Source organism: Leuresthes tenuis, unplaced genomic scaffold, assembly GCF_036924035.1.
Source record: "Leuresthes tenuis unplaced genomic scaffold, fLeuTen1.0.hap1 SCAF_15, whole genome shotgun sequence".
NCBI classification, from domain to species: domain Eukaryota; kingdom Metazoa; phylum Chordata; class Actinopteri; order Atheriniformes; family Atherinopsidae; genus Leuresthes; species Leuresthes tenuis.
Window position 1 is genome coordinate 6,932,215 of NW_027325369.1, and position 9,387 is coordinate 6,941,601.

Genomic DNA, 9,387 nt, shown 5'->3' on the forward strand with positions numbered 1-9,387 from the left:
GTCCACGTGTGTATGTCAGGTTATTTGGTGATTCTAAATTGTCCCTAGGAGGGAGTGTGAGCAGGCACGGTTGTGTCTCTTTTGTCTCTATCTATATCAATATAGACAGCTAGATAGATCTGTCTTTTGCCAGTAGTTATTTGCCAGGCTCACAGCACCATCATGCTCTTCAAGATGGCCTGTCATCTGTCATGGAAAACTCTGTTTGTGTTGTTCCTATCAACTGTCATGTCAATAGCAACTCTTTGTTGGTGTACGATCGCCACACTCTACTGGAGCTACGGTTTTCTGCAAGAAATGTTTTGGAGTTTTGTAAAGATGGTTGGAAAACTTTGCCCCCTCTTCTGTCAGAGCTACCCCTCTTACCTTTGCCGCGCCCCTGTGCCACGTCCCTGGAAGAGACGCCACCGTCTATTCACCTTTCTATATTTTTTCGTCCATTAGTCCGACCTCCCATTTCCCTGACTTTAGTATGCCCAGTGTTCCAACTCCCAATAATTATGAAAGTATATTAGACCAACTAGTCCGGCCCAGAAGCAGGATATATACTGAGATATCAACTTAATCTCCTGTATTTTGACAGCGCCACAGTCTAGTCAAAAGCGCATTGGTCCTTCACGTTTCAAGACATGTGCACAGATGTGATACAGTCAGTAAAGCTTAATTAACAAACACAAAGTCTCAGCATCCAATCACACACTCCGACCCCAAATGTTGCAACTTAAGAAAATTTATTCCACAAAAAAAAAGGCTCACAGACACGGAGCAAAACGGCTCAATAATATGCACAAAAATCCAAAAGAAACGAAAGTTAAAAAAGTTAATATCTCTTTTTCTAGCCTTGTTGCAGCAGTACAACAAATATATATATGAAAAAGTCTCCTCAAAACAAACACGTATCAAAATTAGTGGCAGGGAGGGAAGTGAGTGAGAGGCCCCAGTATGGTTGCTGCGATGGCTTGCGCGATGATGTCACGATTTCGTGCCGGCCATATATAGTGGCACTAGTCGATGTGCCAGTATTTGCAATCTTCTCCGTCACAGAGGTGTCGCTGCTACATGAAAGTTACCGCTAACTACTCTACAACGACGAAAGTGGAGAAGAAGAAATTGCAGAAGTTGAAATTTCAGTAGGTGTCTACTCATCATTATACTCTGATATAGTACTTAGAATATTGTTCGAAGACTTTTAAGTGTATTGTGTTACCTTTTGTTTGTTTGTTTGTTATGAAATAGTGTGCTTCATTTGACACACTTGGAAATTATCACTGCCTTTCAAGCTTTCACGTATAAGTCCCGTAGCTTCTTCCACGGACTCTTACAGAACTCTTTCTCTTTCCCCAAAGTTCTGCCAATCTCTGTCCACGAGTTATGGGAGTTGACGTGGTCACTATGTTGTTTCAGTGCAGTGTCGTACATGTGCCTGTACAGACACACTTCCTCGCTGAGTCTGTTTTCGAATTGGTCCATCCGGTTTGTCATTCTCTGCGTGCGCCAAATTACAAATTTTGACTGGTGCACGACTATGTGCCGCGTCACCTTTTCATGGCGCATCCCAGGCGGAAATAAGTCATTTTGATGCCACGCGCCGTCGGCGCCGTGAGCGACGCGGCAACCATAAAACAAGCATGAGACATTTGCCACTACTCCACAAAATGACACAAACAGTAAAGCCGGTGACAAAAAGAAAAGAAAGAGGCAAACACATAAACCATGACTATGAGTCAACTTCGCCTCGAGCCTTTCCAAACTGACTCAGAGCCGGTCCGGTCCAAAGTCGGAAATCTGGGTGGTCGGATTTAGTCCTGGTCGGAATACAGGAATTACTCTGGTCAGAGAAGTGGGCAGTCGGGCCAATGGGCCTAGAAAAGTCGGATTAATGGGTAGTCAGACTTTTGGGGTGTCGGACTGACATATGCTCCCCTTTAACTTGGACTAGGTCACCTTTTTGGACGTCATGGGGACTTCTAACACAGGTGTAGGAAATTTACATTATTATTATTTGAGTACATGATAGTTTGTTATCTATTTAATTCAATTTATGCATGTTTTTATTTATTTGGAAATGCAATTTGTGGAAAATTATGGTAGACCTATTTCAACCACTGATCTCTATAGAAAATAATCTTTTTACAAGATAGGGTGTGTGTGATGCGGTCAGGACCTAGTGCCTAGGTCTGCAAGCATCACAAAGTTTGTTGAAGAAATTGCCAGCGAGCAGGTATAGGTTCACAATGTTGCCACAGATTTGGCGGAGTAATATTTTAAGTGATGAGTCTGGCGCGCTGTCTCAAGCTTTCCGCGCCATTCAGTATTTCAACCAAAGGACCGCTCGGCTCTGCTTACTGAATTTGTTTTTCACTAAAAGTAAGTTCGGTCATTTAAATGCATGTATTTGTACTGTTATCTGTTCCAGCTTTTGCGGTCTTAAACCACCTGAATCTGGTGTGGCTATTGGCATTACTTGTCTTCCCATCAGCTACGTTAACATTGGTCATAAAATGGCACTGGAATTACTGAAAACGACCGTAGTGCCTACAAACAGTCACGTCAGCCGAAGCTTTAAAGGGGAATTTCTGGCATACAATACGTTCATCTACTCATCAATAACATTTTGGTGAAAGTCGACATCCTTTGGACGCTATTTAGATCCACGCTTATCCATATAATGGGAGTGAATGGGACATAGACAATACAGCCTCTAGAATAGGCATTAACTGTCTTTATTTCACCAATACTTTAAGATGAATGAATGAATGCGTACTATTGCACTATTTGTTTAGAGTTGCCTGTTGTTGGGGGCTTTCTAAACAAGTGTTTACATCAGTGTTAACTGGGGTGACGTCATCAATGCGCACCGCTGCAACACAGCTCATTCTCTCCGTGCTCTGACGGTCAGCTATCTTTACACGGAGTGTGCTACTGCTGCTGGTAACATGGTTTGTTGTTTCGTATTTCCAAATTGCCATGTTGCACAAAACTTCAAAGTAAACACAAGAAATTTGTGCTACAATAGAAAATGGACCAGACTCAGTGAATAATCCCTATAATCCCTATATAGACCAGTGAGCAGTGCTGACCAACATATTCATCAGGTGGGAACCTCCTTTCATCAGTGTTTTGTCTAGTTGGGCCCGTGACACCTCCAGGAGGCTAGACAATGATTACTGGCGTCCCAGAGTCACTCCCCTAATGCCAGCCATAACCGCTCCTCACACCACAACAACCATCTTTTTTTTGTCCCACAAGCTACCCCAGCCTCTCACCAACTGCACACCAGTCATAGCGGGGTGGGGATACAAACCCTGGTTCAGGTAGGGGGTAGAAATAGAAGAGGTAAAGATATACATAGGATTGGGATTCAAACCCTGGTTCGGGTAGGGGGTAATAAAAGTATAAAGCATAGGTGACAAACTCAAGGCCCGCGGGCCAGATGTGGCCCGCCATGTCATTTTATGTGGCCCGCGAGAGATTAAAAGTTTTGAGTGTCTAAAAATAAATACCAAAAAATAAATTAATACATTTCCCAAAATGTCCAGAAAGAGAAAAGTTGATACAGATGGAAGACTGTTTAAAGAAAGATGGGAAGGCGAATACTTATTTGTGCTTCAAGGAGAAAGACCGGTATGTCTTTTGTGTTACGAGGCGGTGTCGGTTGTCAAAGAGTACAATCTGCGTCGACATTTTGACACCAAACACGGAGCTACGTATGCTAAAGCTAGCCTTCAAGAAAAGCAACAAATTGCCCAAGAATTAAAAGGCAAACTGCGGTCGCAGCAGAGTTTGTTCACGAAAACCACAGCCAAAAACGAGGCCGAGCTTCATTGTGGCTGAAAAAATTGCCCGCGCTTCCAAGTCATTTTCAGAGGGAGCGTTTTTGAAACAGTGCATGCTGAACGTCTGTGAGCAGGTGTGTCCCGACCAGTTAAATGTCAGTTTATCAAGAAACACCATCGCGAACCAAGTGAAGGAACTAGCAGAAAATCTTACAACACAGCTGGCCGAGGAGACACGCAGCTACACAGCTTTTTCATTAGCTGTTGATGAAAGCACAGATAACACAGACACAGCACACTTATCAATTTTTATAAGAGGCGTAAAATCTCTATCACTGAGGAGCTGTTGGATTCGGCTGCAATGCATGGGAACACGACGGGACAGGACATTTTTGATGCGGTGGAGAAGTCCCTAAGTAAAAATGCATTGCAGTGGGAAAACTTGGTGGGATTAACTACAGATGGTGCACCGGCAATGTGTGGAGGAAAAGTGGGCTTGGTTGGACTAATGAAGAGGAAAATGGAAAAAATTAACTGTCACACGCCTCTGATAAGGTATCATTGCATTATCCATCAAGAAGCTTTGTGTGGGAAGGTGCGGGGGATGGAGGACATTGTGACCACAGTCGTGAAAACAGTGAACTTCATTCGGGCGCGTGGCCTGAATCACCGTCAGTTCCAGCAGTTTTTGCTGGAGATGGACTCGGAGCACGGCGATGTGCCGTACCATACAGAAGTACGGTGGCTGAGTAGGAGCAAAATCCTCAAGCGATTTTTTTAGCTCAGGGAAGACATTGCTCTTTTTATGCAGAGTAAAGGAAAACTCATATCTGAACTATCCGATCCAAAGTGGCTGTGTGACTTTGCTGTGTTGTGTGACATAACCGACCATCTCGCCCAGCTGAATCAGAAGCTGCAGGGACGCAAACAAGTCATCACACAGATGTCCGACACGATCACGGCTTTCCGCCGTAAATTGGACTTATGGATGTGGCAAGTGAAACATGACAATCTTGTCCACTTTCCTGTTTGTCAGAGCATGTCAACCTCGTTTCCCGAGACTTTTTCATGTGCTCAGTTAGCTATCAAACTCAGCTGGTTAAAGACTGAGTTTGATCGGCGCTTCTCTGACTTCAGAGCACAACAGACCCAATCTAATTCTCCTTTCCTCCATACTCCAAAGCTCTTTCCACCTAAACTTTTTCTTCTCTACACCTTTCCAATTCAACCATTATCCCTGCTTAGCCTGAGCCACTGCCTTTGTACCCCTTAACATTTCCTCCTCTCTACAAACCTGCTCAATAACTAGCTTTCTCTTCTCATTGGGACCTGCTCTACTCCACAACGGTTTGCCTGGGCCAAGCCCCAAGCCTCCCCGGCCAAGCCCCAAGCCTCCCCGGCCTATTTGAACATTACCCACAGTCTCTGTATGTCTAAGAGTTGCTTCTGCCTCCTGAGCTGCCATTTTTGCATTCCATTTCCTCCCCTTGGTTGGGTTTGGAACCAGCTCCCAACTCCCAGCTAACCGGAGCTCTGTCCTAACTTTTGTACATTTAAACTCCTCTACTAGACTAGCTACTGGGAGCTGAAGTATGCCTTTCCCATGCAGTACCTCAGTACTTAAGCATCTAGGAACACGGAGGTAAGCACACTTGCCTGCATTGATGTTGATCATGGCCGCGCCTGTGTTTCCGACTGCTTGTCATCTTCACGCGTCGTCTGTCCTGTGGTTTTTGTCTCTGTTTTTGTTACTACTTTGTTTGGATAGTGTACAGTCAATTATCTACGATCACCTGAAGTTATTTGAAATGAAAGCCTCAGCGGTATGTTCCCGTCATCCGGAATGTGAGGCTCCCGATGTGAGGCTGTCATGTCTCAGGCCTGTCTTCCCTGGATCGGCACATCAGCTGACCGCCTTCGCTCCCACAAAACGCTCTGCAAGGCGATTTGGAGTTGACAGCCGCAACTTACAAACGCTTGCACGGGAACTCCCCGCCACCTTAGTGGGTCCTAGGCCCGTTAAAATAGCATTATTGAACGCACCCTCTGTCGCCAACAAACAAATTGATTTTAAATTATCTAATTACAACCAGAAATCTGGATTACATGTTCATCACAGAGACGTGGCAAAAGAGTGAGGAGTATGTTTTTATGAATGAACTGTGTCCACCTGGATGCTCTTTCACCTGCGCTCTCAGGACTACTGGCCGTGGAGGGGGACTCGCTGTGTTTCACAAGGACAGTTTCTCCTGCCGAAGGGTGTGTTGTGGATCTTTTATTTCTTTTGAACTGTTGGTGACGAAAATTGGACGATCAAATCCCTTTTATTGTGTTTTAATCTACCGCCCTCCTGGTGTTAATGGCCAGTTTTAGTCAGAATTCAGTGACTTTTCAGCCTCCATCATTAAATTTGAGAAAATCCTCCTCCTTGGTGATTTTAACATGGATATAAATTACTCTACTAGCCACATTGCTGCTAATTTTCTGGAGGTAACTGAATCTTTTAACTTTTGTCAGCATGTTAGTGGACTCACACATGTAAGGGGAAATACTCTTGACTTGGTTTTTACACTCGGTCTCATGATTGACTGTTGGTGACGAAAATTGGACGATCAAATCCATTTTATTGCATTTTAAATTGGACGATCAAATCCATTTTTATTGTGTTTTAATCTACCGCCCTCCTGGTGTTAATGGCCAGTTTTTGTCAGAATTCAGTGACTTTTTAGCTTCCATCATTAAAGTTGAGAAAATCCTCCTTGGTGATTTTAACATGGATATAAATGACTCTACTAGCAGCATTGCTGCTAATTTTCTGGAGGTAACTGAATCTTTTAACTTTTGTCAGCATGTTAGTGGACTCACACATGTAAGGGGAAATACTCTTGACTTGGTTTTTACACTCGGTCTCATGATTGACTGTTGGTGACGAAAATTGGACGATCAAATCCATTTTATTACGTTTTAAATTGGCCCATCAAATCCATTTTATTGTGTTTTAATCTACCGCCCTCCTGGTGTTAATGGCCAGTTTTTGTCAGAATTCAGTGACTTTTCAGCCTCCATCATTAAATTTGAGAAAATCCTCCTCCTTGGTGATTTTAACATGGATATAAATTACTCTACTAGCAGCATTGCTGCTAATTTTCTGGAGGTAACTGAATCTTTTAACTTTTGTCAGCATGTTAGTGGACTCACACATGTAAGGGGAAATACTCTTGACTTGGTTTTTACACTCGGTCTCATGATTGACTGTTGGTGACGAAAATTGGACGATCAAATCCATTTTATTACGTTTTAAATTGTCCCATCAAATCCATTTTATTGTGTTTTAATCTACCGCCCTCCTGGTGTTAATGGCCAGTTTTTGTCAGAATTCAGTGACTTTTCAGCCTCCATCATTAAATTTGAGAAAATCCTCCTCCTTGGTGATTTTAACATGGAAATAAATTACTCTACTAGCCACATTGCTGCTAATTTTCTGGAGGTAACTGAATCTTTTAACTTTTGTCAGCATGTTAGTGGACTCACACATGTAAGGGGAAATACTCTTGACTTGGTTTTTACACTCGGTCTCATGATTGACTGTTGGTGACGAAAATTGGACGATCAAATCCATTTTATTACGTTTTAAATTGGCCCATCAAATCCATTTTATTGTGTTTTAATCTACCGCCCTCCTGGTGTTAATGGCCAGTTTTTGTCAGAATTCAGTGACTTTTCAGCCTCCATCATTAAATTTGAGAAAATCCTCCTCCTTGGTGATTTTAACATGGATATAAATTACTCTACTAGCAGCATTGCTGCTAATTTTCTGGAGGTAACTGAATCTTTTAACTTTTGTCAGCATGTTAGTGGACTCACACATGTAAGGGGAAATACTCTTGACTTGGTTTTTACACTCGGTCTCATGATTGACTGTTGGTGACGAAAATTGGACGATCAAATCCATTTTATTACGTTTTAAATTGTCCCATCAAATCCATTTTATTGTGTTTTAATCTACCGCCCTCCTGGTGTTAATGGCCAGTTTTTGTCAGAATTCAGTGACTTTTCAGCCTCCATCATTAAATTTGAGAAAATCCTCCTCCTTGGTGATTTTAACATGGAAATAAATTACTCTACTAGCCACATTGCTGCTAATTTTCTGGAGGTAACTGAATCTTTTAACTTTTGTCAGCATGTTAGTGGACTCACACATGTAAGGGGAAATACTCTTGACTTGGTTTTTACACTCGGTCTCATGATTGACAGTGTGATTTCCGAGGAGCTGCCTGTCACTGATCATGATTGTATTCTTTTTAATGTGTCTTTTAATTCTGACTTCCCAGCCAACAAGCGCGTCAAGCGTTCACGAATGTTAAATGACCTCTCTGCTGACAAATTTTCTTCTTGTTTTATCAACCGAGCAATGCAGCCTTCTCTTGATGATTCAGATGCCAATTCATTAGTTGACACTTTCAACCTGTACTGTTCATCTATTTTAGATTATATTGCTCTTGTAAAATCTCGATCTGTCGACGCTGTAAACCTGAATCCTTGGATGAATGAGGACATCCGTTGTTTGAAACATAGGGTCTCCTTGTCTACCAAATTTATTTAACTGAATTTAACTCAAGGGTAAAGGCTGCCAGGGCTTCTTATTTTAGAGATCTTATTTCCTCCAATAAGAGGAATCCTAAAGTTGTCTTTGACACTATCCACAACCTTATCTCCTCCCAGTTGCCTGTTGCTCCTGTGTTCTCTGAGGACGACTGTAATAACTTTTTGTCATTTTTTGTTGACAAAGTTGCCAGCATCAGGGCAAGCATCAGCACTTCTACTGCCCTTCTCCCCACCCCATATAAGCGGCAGCCAATACTTGATCATTTTGTGCCCATCTCCCCGTTACAGTTAACTGAGCTAGTGAGTGGTATAAAGACCTCCTCCAGCCCATTAGATGTATTACCCACATCATTACTGAAAAAAGTTTTAGAATCCATTGGTCCTGCTTTGCTCAATATTGTTAACTGCTCACTGGTCTCTGGTTGTTTCCCCTCTTGTTGTAAACAGGCCATTGTTCAACCAATTCTTAAAAAGCCCAAACCTGGATCCATCTTCTCCACAAAACTTTAGGCCCATTTCTAAGTCTCCTTTTGTGTCAAACATCCTGGAGAAAGCTGTGGCTAATCAGCTTATCTCTGCTCTGAATAAGAACAGGATCTTTGACAAATTCCAGTCCGGTTATTGTCAAAGGTATTCAACTGAAACCGCTCTTCTTAAAGTAAGTACAACATCATGATGGCGTCTGACACCGGTAAATGTACTGTTCTTCTGCTGCTCAACCTCAGTGCAGCATTTGACACTGTGGATCATGGCATCCTTACTGACAGACTTAGGGACCATGTTGGTATCTCAGGCAGGGCCCTTGACTGGTTTGCCTTGTACCTCTCTGGCAGAACCTTCTCAGTAGCTGTTGGCCCGTTTATTTATTCGTCTCCCCTATCATGTGGAGTGCCCCAGACCATAATTTCATCAAAGCACTTTGCAATTCCGTGATTAGTACCAATGCACCCCTAATTATGTTATTTCAGATATGTCATTTTTCTTCTAATGCTGCCCAAATCTGTGG

At 42.7% G+C, this 9,387-nt stretch overlaps 1 pseudogene; it reads left to right on the forward strand.

The window, feature by feature from the left end:
* Nucleotides 1-3,531: 3,531 nt before the first annotated feature.
* On the forward strand, nucleotides 3,532-8,891 carry LOC140270709 (general transcription factor II-I repeat domain-containing protein 2-like; annotated as a pseudogene).
* Nucleotides 8,892-9,387: the final 496 nt, after the last annotated feature.